The sequence below is a fragment of the Drosophila montana genome, unplaced genomic scaffold (genome assembly GCF_035044405.1).
Source record: "Drosophila montana isolate Dmon_TW-CO22-7 unplaced genomic scaffold, ASM3504440v1 contig_2913_1, whole genome shotgun sequence".
In the NCBI taxonomy this organism is placed as follows: domain Eukaryota; kingdom Metazoa; phylum Arthropoda; class Insecta; order Diptera; family Drosophilidae; genus Drosophila; species Drosophila montana.
The window spans coordinates 27,577-42,738 of NW_026997788.1; the positions used below are offsets into that span (position 1 = coordinate 27,577).

Below are 15,162 nucleotides of genomic sequence, written 5' to 3' on the forward strand. Positions count from 1 at the left end.
TGGGATCACAAATGATTGGGAACATATCATGTGAAACATTTATTTTGAAAGATGATATTTCACGAGGAGTTGAGAAATTAAATTTGGTAATTGACACGCTAGCAGAAGATTTGCTAGCAATATAGGCTGCCAATGACTCAGAGGTGGTGTCAGACGAAAGTCGAGACACAAAAACTTGCCTACGAGGGGCAACAACAGTTAACGTAGGAGCTGAAGGGGCTGGAGGGAGAACAGGATTTGGTGGGGCCAAAGAGGCACCATGATTGTTTTTAACAATCTGGGCAAGATTGCGCGCAGGTCTACCTTTGCGGCCAGGAGCTGAGGAGGCTGAGGCAGTTTGGCTAACTGGGACAGGTTCAGGTACGGGGTCTAACGGGACTATTACAGGGGATAAAACTGGGGTAATATTTGGGCAGTCGCTCGGAGAAGGCGATAATGACAACATTGGAGATGAATCCAAGTTGCTCGGAAGGGACAACAGAGGCAAAGGTGTCTGGACAGACGGAGAGGGCAACTGCAAAAATTGAGGCTCCAACCGGCGATTGGTTGGAGACTCGAATTTATATTTGCTAAGCAACTCACAGCTCGAATCAAAACTACTCGAGAGCTGCTTAGCCACGCTATTTAGTTTTAAGAATTGATTTCTCACAGACTTATACATTCTGGAGAAATCAATTTGCTTGTCGATGCATTCTGGGCACGACCAACGCAAGCCGCCGCAGCCCTTCTTGGCAATTGCAGCGATCTTGTCGCAATCACGCCCAGTGAGACCTGCACATTTAGCATGCATTATATTCTCACACAGCCAGCAATTAACAAATTGCGGCAATGCAGAATCATCAGCCTGCTTGAACGTGCAAGGTTTCTTACAGCACGACATAATTACTACCAGCGTTAAAAGAATAAGCAAAAGTTGCGAGAGCGCAGAGCAAAACGAAACACGGTGCACAAGAATAGAGCAAGTAAACGCTCAAAAAATAACTATTCGTACACAAACAAATTGTTTGGAGCGAAAAGCAACAGCAAAAATTTGCGAGAGCGCGATGCACAAGAATAAATTTGCAGCAGCGAACACACGCACAAACAAGTGTTTGCACAGGGGAGCACCAAAGCAAAAGAATCAAAACAGGCAATAACAACAATACGGAACTGACGCCGTGTTTAATAAATGCAATAATTAACAGACTTACGCTGCACAACAGATAACACTTTGCACAAGTTATAAAAGCTTTTTAAATAAAGCACAAAAAATGCAAAATTTGGAAATAAAAAGCAGGATTTAAGCGCAAAAATATATAAAAATCTTGGAGCACAAGTAAAACACGTCAATCACTCTCAACTGAGAACTCTCTCTGAATGAGAGAGAATGATTAAAACAAATATAAGCTGAATTAAATATTTATCCCTACCCTTGGCGCCCCAGTTTGTGGCCATATCTGCTCCAACATCAGGACTTTTTTGATTAGCAGCGTCTGTACAAAAAAATATATGATATTTTTATACGATTTTTAGCTATTTGTGCAAGCAATTCAATTATTTTCATAAACGTTGGCAGCTCGGCTAATTTTCATAATGTTTTAATTCTATGGACCCGTAATTTTATAAGAACAAAAGTAGATGCAATTTTTAATATAAAGTTTTTATTTTAATATTATTTTTGATATGGTGTCACTTTGCTTTACCAAAATGCAAATCTGTAAGCACCGTAATTTGAATCTAAGAAAATGTATTAGAAAAAATTGTTTAAATATAAATTTATATTTTATTTTGGGAAAATTACCGCTAAGAAGTGTGAAACCACCGTAGAGCATCGAAAATATAATAAATTATATATAATAAATTTACACAAGCATGGCAGATCGTATTAAGAATTTGGCTAGCTATTGGACAGAAGTCAATTCGTAATAGACGAGTGGCACAAAATTGAACCAAATCTTTACTGAAAACTGGTGCATTTAATGACAAATCGCCTAGAAAGCGTTATAAAACAAAATGGCATGCTCACTAAACATTAATTTTTATTTATTGTTTTATTTTTTCACACTTTAACACAATTATTTTAGCAATTGCCAATACTTTTGTCCCTATGAAAATATGCAAATCTAAAGTTTTTATTTGTAAGGGTTGAAGCAACCAAAAATGTTCCTTTTTTAATGCGTTCAAATAGGTTGAATATATAAACGAACATATAAAAAACGTATTCAATAAAATAATAAGTTGGTTATTCTCTAATTTTTAATTTTTAGTTCACAACACCACAATTGCCAATACTTTTGTCTGTGACTGTAGGTACTTATGTATGTGCGTATGAGAATTTAACTTTTCGTTTCAATTTGCCTTTGTACACACAGTGTACCAAAAATGTCTTCGTATAGCGACTAAAATATTCTTTGGTAACGAAAATAACTTACTTAGTTTACCTACTTAGTTTAAATGCAGTTTTCTCTTTCTATTAAAGGAAAAAACCAAAAAAAAAACAAGTTTTTGGCTCCAATAGAGTCTTCGTACACCATACTATTCTAGCACTTAAGCTGCATACGAAATGCAAAAAAGGTAACGTTAGTTTTTGAATGTGTACATAGGCATCATTGGCACATCTTGGAAGCAACTTTCCGAGAATTTTTATAAATTTGTTTAATTCGTGGTTAGATAGTGCTTCAAAATGCCTGGAAAATATTTAAGTATTATTAATCGGAATTTCATATGCATGCCTCAACACACACATACAAAAGTACATAAGTTTACATAATATATGTATGTATGTAGAAGAGCACATATGTACATATACATACATAAAAACCGATCATCACACGATTTCCCTAAAAATTATATTATGCACTTGTACATGCATTAAACACTTGACTTACCATTTAGGCTTTTGCATTTCTTTTCCAGGCGAGATGCACTTAAAGCTTTATCTATTATCATAGAATAATAAATATACAGACTAGGCTTTTGGATCAAAAGCTCTTTTGCAAAAAATGTAAAGCAAGATTGCGAGGTTCAAATTCAATGTCAACTTCAGAACATTTTTAACAACAACAACAAAAAGAATCAAAACAAACGACTCGACAATAAAAATAGCACACCACAAATTCTGTCGCTGCTATCCCTTTTTGGTTCGAGGCTACAGCCTATGATCTAAGCTTCTACACTCTTCTAACTCATTGTTGTGGTTTCTAAACACTGCTATGCCTGTAATTCGAAAAGTCCCAAAGTCATGTCTTCTTATTCTCCACTCGCTTTCAACTTGCAAGCAGCCAGGCAGATTTTTATAATTTTCATTTTTCGACCAGCATAGCACCCTTTCTCTAAATAGGGTATTTTGACTATTGATCAGTGCTGTAGCTAAATACCACAAACCTTCTCATATACAATTTTTGATCCAATGTCTGATTAAAATATAATTTCGTATTAACTGTGCAACTATTGGTGCAATCAATAATAATTATTTTCTTAGGACATTATACACTATTACTTTAAATAAGGGTATCAATGCCTCGACGCGCCTAATTGGTGTTGGCGTATGTGTGTCAGCACACATATTTTGGTGCAAGTGTACACGTATGTGTATCCGCCAAGCCATGGGAAGTATATGAATTTAAGAAGATTGCAACATTCTGGTGCGCATGTGACGTCACAGGCTTGGGCTTTTTGTGTGCGATCGTTGCCTACAGTAAATTCATATATTTTTAAATAAATTGATTATTATTAAAGACACTATAAATAAATTATTTAAATGTACGTCATAAAGGTAGAAATATATACTAAACATCACAAGAAATAAAATTCTATGAAATGTGACGACATAATTTTGTTGTTGACACGTAACCCTTTGGTTTGCATGCCATGGCCTGCTGGCAATCAAATTTTCTACCTACTTGCGCCAAGACTCGGCTCTGCAGCAACAACATTAAAACCCAAATCGTGTTGCTGTTTCTACGCGCGGCGTTTTTGGAAAGACAGAGAACCCAGCAACAAAAACTGTGGCATTATTTGTCCCATTTTTGTCCTCATAATCTTGCTTCAGAATTTCAGCGATCAAAACGGAAGATGAAAAAAAAATGGGTTTTCGTGGGCACTGTTGTTGTTTTGCAGCTATGGTAAATGAGCTTTATTTCTTGAGTTTGATTTTGCGTTTGCGGACCAACCTTATCCACCTTGCTTCAAAATTAAAACGGTAATAAAAGCTCGGAGTCAGTTTTCAGCTCTGTATCTGTTTATTACTGCATGATCTATTATAAAGGCCTCGTATTTCGCGCCTTTAAACTTCGCGAAACATTTGTCCCTTTTTATTAAAACTGCTTTCCGGGAGTATATAATACTCCCCACATTTTACCAAAAAAAAACCTTTTTTACCACTTCCAGTTCGTCGCTCAAAAACTTCGAAATTAACGTAACCGCACAGCACAGGCGACTACGATTAACTGAAAAAATTATATTTTCGTAGAAATCAATCGATAATTCCCAAAATAATCGTAAAAACTTATTTGCTCTTTTTATTCACTTCATACAATAACATTTATCATTGTCAATTCGTACAAATCAATCGATATTTCCCAAAATAATCGTATTTAAACCAACAAAAAACAAATTCAACGGAGTAAAAGATTCGGCGTTGCCGCCATATTTCAGACTCTCATATTCAAATTCTGTCATACAGTCGACGGAATAAACATTTTGACAAAGAAATTACCATATTGTTTATAACTTTTTAAGTGAGCTTTGAAAAAGGTTAAAATAAGTATGGTATAAATGTATGTTCATTTATTTTTAAAATATATTAAAAACTATTATATAAGTGTATTAAAAACAATAACAAAAATCATTTTTATGAAATGTAAGGTGGCATACGTATTTTGACATATTATAAAAGATTGAAAAATGAAACAAAAGCAAATGATTTAAGATAACTTAACTTATTATTAATAAAAAATATAGCCTCCCTTGGCATTTATAACTTTTTGCAGCCGCCCGGGAACAGAATCAACCAATTTTTGGATAAAGATCAATGGAATATCCTTCCGGAGTGTTTCTACTTCGGATATTGTTTTTTTACGCGTTCTCGTTAGATTTGCACATAGTTTTTGTTTTATACAAGCCCATACATTTTCAATAATATTCAAGTCGGGGCTTTGTGGTGGCCAATCCAGCGTGTTAACCCCAACTTCATATAATAAGTCTGTTATTCATTTTGCCTAACGGCACGGCGCTTTATCCTGCTGGTATATAAAGTCTTCTTCGATCAAATTGTCCCCAGAGGGGAAAGCGTAATTATTCAAAATACGTAAATATTTATTTGTATCCATTGTTCCATCGAAAGAAACCAAGTTTTCTATCCCATTATAAGCCTCACATCCCCAAAACAATGCCGATCCACCCCCATGGCTTACTCTTTCACAAACGGATATTCTTTTCTTGAGTGTTGCTCTTGGCCTTCTTACAAAAACTTTTTTTTTGGAGCAGTGGTAATTAAATGTACTTTCGTCACTCCACAAAATATTATGCCAAAAGGATGGGGACTTGTCAATATATTTTTTGGCAAATTCAAGACGTTTCACTGATATTAAAGTTTGTTTAGTTAGAAAGCTCCATGGCAACAGTTTCTAAAGGATTATTTTTAAATTGCCGTCAAATAAAACGATCATTCTGTTCTGTTGTCTTACGCGGTCTGCCACAACGTGTCATGTTTTTTGTGGTGTGGTGTTTTTAATATTTATTAATTTGATAATTAACTGTTTGGCGGGGTTTATTGTATAATTTACTGATATTTTCTACGGAAATACCAGAGGTATACCTCGCCACCATATAATTTTTATTAAATTCAGTTAATTCAGTTGTTTTACCCAAAGCTAAGCAAATCTGTTAAGCAAAATTGTTCTTATCAGCACTTCAACTCAGTATTCAATATTTATAGACTCGTAGCTTAGCTTCAAGCTCAATAGCAGTTCAACACAGACTAAATAGAGCAAATGTCAAAATACTTTTGTCCACCTGTTATCAGCTTGCGAAAGAGAAGAATGCGTAAATCAAGAAAACGCAAAAAGGAATTAAAAAATTCTTTGCATTCTCCTTTTTACTTATATCTACGGTTTCATTGCAGTAGATAAAGTTTGACAAAATTCTTGATTCAAAAATGCTTTTTATTACAAATATTTCAATCTTTCAATGATTTTGTTTAACATAACAATTAATTGAAACAATTGATTCAAATGGTGAATTAATTGATTATGATGAGGTTGTCTGTTTTTCGCCAGGAACGTTTATTTTAATGAGTTTTTTTCCACTAACTTCTTCGAAAGCCGAGTTTTTTTGATTTACATTTTCTGTTAAAAGATACAAGGTACATTTATGTACATACATATGAAAAAATCATATACATATAAAGTTAATAAAATATTGGTCCTTACTTTTCGCTTTATCTGCCGCTGCATTGGGACTTTTTTTATCAGAAAATTCTGTAAAAAATATTTAATATAAAATAAAACTTGTATTATATACTTGAACGCTTATTTGATGTTAATTTATGTTGATTTAATTAAAATATTCTATTTACCCTGGATGCTGCAGTGGCTTGTCATATCAACTTCGCCATCAGGGCTATTTTGATCAGCGTCTATTTTGAAAGAACATATGTAAATATAAATAATTAAATAAAATTGCAAGGGGTATTGACACACATACATTTATGCATGATAAATATTTTACTGAATTTAAAATACGTACTTATGTATGAATGTGCACATTATTATTTTATAAATACATTTTTTTTTCCGAGAATTTCACTTTTCGTTTTAATTTCTATCTATTCAGCGGAAATTCATAGCACATATTTAGGCTCACATAGTGTGTGTAGAAGTACACATACATACTAAGTGTGTGTGCATACAGAAAAGCATGAGAATCGACGCCGATCTACTTGCACACATACACACGTTGCATCCATACAAACATATGTATGTATGTATGTATTTTTGCAAGAGACACGGCGTCGTCTCAACGGCGGCGTCTTGCTCTAGAAAATAGCGCGATTAATTTCGTCTCTTTTCTACATACATACATACAATATCGACTCGGCTGTTGATACTGATCATGAATATATATAGTTTATGTTGTCGGAGGTTTCTCCTTCTATGCGTTACACATTTCACGACAAAATTATAATAGCCTCTGCAAGGGTAGAAAAAGGTTGGCTCTGCAAGGGTAGTAAATTTTCAGCGTGACGAAGATAGCCCTATTTTCTCGTTTGTTTATCAAAATATCTTGACCAAAGTCGGCAAAATTAAATTGTTGTAAGGACAAATCTTTTGTAATTCAAAATATATTGACCAAACCCGGTATTTATCAGATTATTATTTACAACGGAACACTTTTTCATATAGCTGCCATACGAACGATCTGACGAAGATGACCTTCTTGTATGTAAAGCTTTTTGGTTTATCAAGATATTTCAACCAAACTAGGCTTTTATAAGTTTCATTATGCTCCTTATATATATGCTAAGTCCTATCGACATTGGACCACTATATCATATAGCTAGCATAGGTACGATCTGTCGAAAATTAGGGTTTTGAATGTCAACTTATTCTGTTTTTCAAGATATTTTTATCAAACTCAGCATTTACGAGCTTTACTATTCTCCCATATTTGGAAAACCGTATGGCAAATTAAATCATCGGCGTACCGAAGATAACTTTCCTTTCTCGTGTTAGGATCACGTGATCAAACCTAGCGTTATTAGTTTTGCAATGCTCTTTGTATATGAGCAAAATCTAATCTAGAGCGTTCTACAACATCAAACTGTATAGCTTTATGGGAGAGATCGTTCGAAAAATAAGTTTTAGTATGACAACATTGTTTTATGATATTTATAGACAAGACAATTTTCACGTAACACAGCAATGCGTGTTTTACTATTTTCTTCTCAATGTACCCAAATTATATGCCCAACGAAGATTGGATGTTAGGGTATAGCTTCACTTATGTGCGTGTATATATGTAATTTTGCAGCTGCACCAGCACTGGAGGCTGGCCTCTGTCTTTCGTATGCATAATGTTCATTGAAGCTGGGTGGCAAACTGAACGGTACAGTGTCTGTGAATGTGTTTGAAATTAAGTATGAAATTAGTATGTGTAATAAATTAAGAATCGACGCGAAATCTCATCAATATCTTACCATTTTATCATAGAATTAGCTGTCATAGGAAAATTCAGTTGCAAAGTAAAATCTTCAATGTAAGACTATTTTGTTTATCAAGATATTTTAAACAAACTCACAATACTCCTTACAAATGAGCCACATCTCAACCAGATTAGAACACTATATAATATTGTTGCTATACAAACGGTCGGTCGAAAATTATGTTCTTGTACGAATAACTTTTTATACCGTTGCAGAGGGTATTATAATTTTGTCGTAAAATATGTAACGTATAAAAGGAGACACCTCCGACCCCATAAAGTATATATATTTTTGATCAGTATCAACAGCCGAGTCGATATAGCCATGTCCGTCTGTCCGTATGTTTGTTTCTATGCGAACTTGTCTCTCAGTTTTAAAGCTATATTTATGAAACTTTGCAGAAGTGCCTATTTCTGTTGCACACAGTATATATGTCGGAGCCAGGTGGATCGGACCACTATATTATATAGCTGCCATAGGAACGATCGGTCGTAAGGTAGGTTCTTGTATGAAAAACTTCTTGTTTATTTAGATATCTTGACCAATCTCGGCATTTATTATTTTTACTATGCTCCTCATATATATGCAAAGTCCTATCAACGTCGGACCACTATTTCATATAGCTGCCAAAGGAACGATCGGTCAAAAATTAAGTTGTATGGAAAAATTTTTTGTTTTTCAAGATATCTTGACCGAACTCGGCATTAATTAGTTTTACTATGCTCCCTCCATTTATGCAAAAACTTATTTACATCGAACTACTATATCATATAGCTGCCATAGAAACGATCTGTCGAAAATTAAATTGTTTCATAGACATATTTTTTTGTTTTTCAAGATAAAAAAATTTTCCATGCAACTACTTAATTTTCGACCAATCGTTCCTATGGCAGCTATATGATATAGTGGTCCCATCTTAATAGGACTTTGCACATATATGGGGAGCATAGTAAAACAAATAAATGCTGAGTTTGGTCAAAATATCGTGAAAAACAAACAAATTTTCCATACAACAACTTAATTTTCGACCAATCGTTCCTATGGCAGCTATATGATATAGTGGTCCTATGTTGATTACATTTTGCATATATATGAGAAGCTTACAAAAACTAATAAATGTCGAGTTTGGTCAAGACATCTTGAAAAACAAACAAATTTTCCATACCACAACTTAATTTTCGACCGATCGTTCCCATGGCAGCTATATGATATAGTGGTCCGATGTTGATAGGATTTTGTATATACATGGGGAGCATAAAAAAACTAATAAATGCCGAGTTTGGTTATGATATCGTGAAAAACAAACAAATTTTCCATACAACAACTTAATTTTCGACCGATCGTTCCTATGGCAGCTATATGATATAGTGGTCCGATCTTAATAGGTTTTTGCATATATATGAGGAGCATAAAAAAACTAATAAGTGCCGAGTTTGATCAAGATATCTTTATAAACAAAAATGTTTTTCATATATGAACCTACTTTTCGACAGATTAAGGTTTTGAATGTCAACTTATTCTGGTTTTCAAGATATTTTTATCAAACTCAGCATTTAGGAGCTTTAATATTCTCCCATATTTGGAAAACCGTGTGGCAAATTAAATCATCGGCGTACCGAAGATAACTTTACTTTCTCGTTTTAGGATCACGTGATCAAACCTAGCGTTATTAGTTTTGCAATCCTCTTTGTATATGAGCAAAATCTTATCTAGAGCGTTCTACAACATCATATTGTATAGCTTTATAGGAGAGATCGTTCGAAAAATAAGTTTTAGTATGACAACATTGTTTTATGATATTTATAGACAAGACAATTTTCACGGAACACAGCAATGCGTGTTTTACTATTTTCTTCTTAATGTACCCAAATTATATGCCCAACGAAGATTGAATGTTAGGGTATAGCTTCACTTATGTGTGTGTATATATGTAATTTTGCAGCTGCACCAGCACTGGAGGCTGGCCTCTGTCTTTCGTATGTATAATGTTCATTGAAGCTGGGTGGCAAACTGTACGGTACAGTGTCTGTGAATGTGTTTGAACGTTTGCTGAACAGTGGTATGTGTAATAAATTAAGAATCGACGCGAAATCTCATCAATATCGTACCACTTTATCATAGAATTAGCTGTCATAGGAAAATTCAGTTGCAAACTAAAATCTTCAGTGTAAGACTATTTTGACTATTTTTTATTTTACTCACAATACTCCTTACAAATGAGCCACATCTCAACCAGATTAGAACACTATATAATATTGTTGCTATACAAACGGTCGGTCGAAAATTATGTTCTTGTACGCATAACTTTTTATACCGTTGCAGAGGGTATAATTTTGTCGTAAAATATGTAACGTATAAAGGGAGACACCTCCGACCCCATAAAGTATATACATATATTATTGATCAGATTCAACAGCCGAGTCGTTATAGCCATGTCCGTCTGTCCGTATGTTTGTTTCTATGCGAACTTTTCTCTCAGTTTTAAAGCTATCTTTATGAAACTTTGCAGAAGTGCATGTTTCTGTTGCACGCAGTATATATGTCGGAGCCAGGTGGATCGGACCACTATATCATATAGCTGCCATAGGAACGATCGGTCGTAAGGTAGGTTCTTGTATGAAAAACTTCTTGTTTATTTAGATATCTTGACCAATCTCGGCATTTATTAGTTTTACTATGCTCCTCATATATATGCACTAGCGGGTATAACCCGGCCTTGCCCGTGGCACGTACATATGTTATAAAATCAAAAAAGCATTGAAAATGATTTTGAAACTGATCGGACGGGAATCAAAAAACTTTTATGCAAATCGGAAAACTCTTAAAATTCACCAAAAAAATCTTAAAAATGCATTTTCCACCGAAGGAGTTTAGATTTTGCGAGAAATGTGGAACACGTCTCTAATGATTTTTCTTATAGATCTTTGGAAATAAATTTGAACACAAAACGTCATCCACCAAATCTTCGACCCCCATTTGCACCAAGAAGGGATGGATTTTTCAAAAAGTGTGAAACACCCCTCAAATGAATTTGAATATAGATCTTTGAAAATGATTTTGGGGCCGATCGGATGGTAAACAAAAAACTTTCATACAACCGTTTTCCGCCAATTTACCACTGGTGCGGGTGGAATTTTCAAAATCGTCGAAATACGTATTCATTAAGTTCTTATTGAGAGCTTTGAAAATAAGTTTGAAGTAAATCGGACACAACTTAAAACTTCGCACAAAAAATCTTTAAATCGCATTCCCCACGAATAAGTTTGAATTCTGCGAAAAGTGTGAAACACGTCTCAAATGATTTTTCTAATAGATCTCTGGAAATGAATTTGAGTGCGAAACGTCACCCACCAAATCTTTGACCTCCATTTCCACCAAGGAGGAATGGATTTTTCAAAAAGTGTGAAACACCCCTTAAATGAATTCAAACATAGATCCTTAAATATGAATTTGGGGCCGAGGGATGGTAAACAAAAAACTTTCATACAACCTTTTTCCGCCAATTTACCACTGTTGCGGGTGGAATTTTCCAAATCGCTGAAATACGTACTTATTAAGTTCTTATAAAGAGCTTTAAAAATAAGTTTGAAGCAAATCGGACACAACTTAAAACGCCGCCCAAAAAATCTTTAAATCGCATTCTCCCCGAAGAAGTTTGAATTGTGCGAAAAGTGAGAAGCACGTCTCAAATGATTTTTCATATAGATCACTGGAAATGAATTTGAGCGCGAAACGTCACCCACCAAATCTTTGACCTCCATTTCCACCAAGGAGGAATGGATTTTCCTAAAAGTGTGAAACACCCCTCAAATGAATTTGAACAAAGATCTTTGAAAAGAAGTATGGGGCCGATCGGATGGTAAACAAAAAAGTTACATACAAACGTTTTTCGCGATTTTTGCACACTTGCGAGTGGAATTTCCCGAAACCCCGTCTTAACGTGCACCTACATCACATAAGGTAACTACAGTGAAAATTTCAGCTTCCTAGCTCTTACGGTTTGGGCTGTGCGTTGATCACCAATCAGTCAGTCAGTCAGTCAGTCAGTAAGGACAAACAGTTTTATATATAGAGATAATCCTATCAACGTCGGACCACTGACATATAGCTGCCATAAGAATGATCGGTTGAAAATTAATATTTTTTATGGAAAACTTTTTGGTTTTTCAAGATATCTAGACCACACTCGGCATTTATTAGTTTTACAATTCTCCCTCTATTTATGCAAAATCTTATTTACATCGGACTACTATATCATATAGCTGCCATAGAAACAAACGGTCGAAAATTAAGTTGTATGGAAAAAAAATTTTTTTCAAGATATCTTAACCAAACTCTGCATTTATAAGTTTTACTTTGCTCCTCATATATATATAAAAATTCTATTAAGATCGGACCACTATTTCATATAGCTGCCAAAGGAACGATCGGTCGAAAATTAAGTTGTATGGAAAATATTTTTGTTTTTCAAGATATCTTGACCGAACTCGGCATTAATTAGTTTTACTATGCTCCCTCCATTTATGCAAAAACTTATTTACATCGAACTACTATATCATATAGCTGCCATAGAAACGATCGGTCGAAAATTAAATTGTATCATAGACATTTTTTTTTTGTTTTTCAAGATAAAAAATTTTCCATGCAACTACTTAATTTTCGACCAATCGTTCCTATGGCAGCTATATGATATAGTGGTCGGATCTTAATAGGATCTTGCATATATATGAGGAGCATAATAAACAAATAAATGCCGAGTTTTGTCAAGATATCGTGAAAACAAATAAATTTTCCATACAACAACTTATTTTTCGACCAATCGTTCCTATGGCAGCTATATGATATAGTGGTCCCATCTTAATAGGACTTTGCACATATATGGGGAGCATAGTAAAACAAATAAATGCCGAGTTTGGTCAAGATATCGTGAAAACAAATAAATTTTCCATACAACAACTTATTTTTCGACCGATCGTTCCTATGGCAGCTATATGATATAGTGGTCCCATCTTAATAGGACTTTGCACATATATGGGGAGCATAGTAAAACAAATAAATGCTGAGTTTGGTCAAAATATCGTGAAAAACAAACAAATTTTCCATACAACAACTTAATTTTCGACCGATCGTTCCTATGGCAGCTATATGATATAGTGGTCCGATCTTAATAGGTTTTTGCATATATATGAGGAGCATAAAAAAACTAATAAATGCCGAGTTTGATCAAGATATCTTTATAAACAAAAATGTTTTTCATATAAGAACCTACTTTTCGACAGATTAAGGTTTTGAATGTCAACTTATTCTGGTTTTCAAGATATTTTTATCAAACTCAGCATTTAGGAGCTTTACTATTCTCCCATATTTGGAAAACCGTGTGGCAAATTAAATCATCGGCGTACCGAAGATAACTTTACTTTCTCGTTTTAGGATCACGTGATCAAACCTAGCGTTATTAGTTTTGCAATCCTCTTTGTATATGAGCAAAATCTTATCTAGAGCGTTCTACAACATCATATTGTATAGCTTTATGGGAGAGATCGTTCGAAAAATAAGTTTTAGTATGACAACATTGTTTTATGATATTTATAGACAAGACAATTTTCACGTAACACAGCAATGCGTGTTTTACTATTTTCTTCTCAATGTACCCAAATTATATGCCCAACGAAGATTGGATGTTAGGGTATAGCTTCACTTATGTGCGTGTATATATGTAATTTTGCAGCTGCACCAGCACTGGAGGCTGGCCTCTGTCTTTCGTATGCATAATGTTCATTGAAGCTGGGAGGCAAACTGAACGGTACAGTGTCTGTGAATGTGTTTGAAATTAAGTATGAAATTAGTATGTGTAATAAATTAAGAATCGACGCGAAATCTCATCAATATCTTACCATTTTATCATAGAATTAGCTGTCATAGGAAAATTCAGTTGCAAAGTAAAATCTTCAATGTAAGACTATTTTGTTTATCAAGATATTTTAAACAAACTCACAATACTCCTTACAAATGAGCCACATCTCAACCAGATTAGAACACTATATAATATTGTTGCTATACAAACGGTCGGTCGAAAATTATGTTCTTGTACGAATAACTTTTTATACCGTTGCAGAGGGAATTATAATTTTGTCGTAAAATATGTAAGGTATAAAAGGAGACACCTCCGACCCCATAAAGTATATATATTTTTGATCAGTATCAACAGCCGAGTCGATATAGCCATGTCCGTCTGTCCGTATGTTTGTTTCTATGCGAACTTGTCTCTCAGTTTTAAAGCTACATATATTTATGAAACTTTGCAGAAGTGCCTATTTCTGTTGCACGCAGTATATATGTCGGAGCCAGGTGGATCGGACCACTATATTATATAGCTGTCATAGGAACGATCGGTCGTAAGGTAGGTTCTTGTATGAAAAACTTCTTGTTTATTTAGATATCTTGACCAATCTCGGCATTTATTAGTTTTACTATGCTCCTCATATATATGCATAGTCCTATCAACGTCGGACCACTGTCATATAGCTGCCATAAGAATGATCAGTCGAAAATTAATATTTTTTATGGAAAACTTTTTGGTTTTTCAAGATATCTTGACCACACTCGGCATTTATTAGTTTTACAATGCTCCCTCCATTTATGCAAAATCTGATTTACATCGGACTACTATATCATATAGCTGCCATAGGAACAATCGGTCGAAAATTTATTTTTTTCCAATAATATGTATTTAATTCTTAACAAATTGCCGTATATAACAAAAACAAAAATAAATCAGCAAAACATTCAAACAAAAAAAACTAAAACAAAACGCAAGTGTACAATTTCGCACCTTCCGTTATTTTTACTTTGGTTTGATTTCTTAATTCTCGGCAATAGACATGCAGTTTCACCGTTATATGTTTTATTTTTGCATTCTACACTTTTATGATCCAGATAATCACGTGTTTCTTATTATTCGAAGCAGTTTTGTTGATTTT

The 15,162-nt window shown here is 34.3% G+C and overlaps 1 long non-coding RNA gene across 1 annotated transcript; it reads right to left on the reverse strand.

The window, feature by feature from the left end:
• Window positions 1-6,204: 6,204 nt before the first annotated feature.
• LOC135430113 (uncharacterized) lies at window positions 6,205-6,599 on the reverse strand. Its single transcript, XR_010436559.1, has 3 exons — window positions 6,557-6,599; window positions 6,411-6,458; window positions 6,205-6,326 (listed from the first exon to the last, which is right to left on the reverse strand). It is a non-coding gene; the product is annotated as an uncharacterized LOC135430113 (long non-coding RNA).
• Between the last annotated feature and the right edge of the window lie 8,563 nt (window positions 6,600-15,162).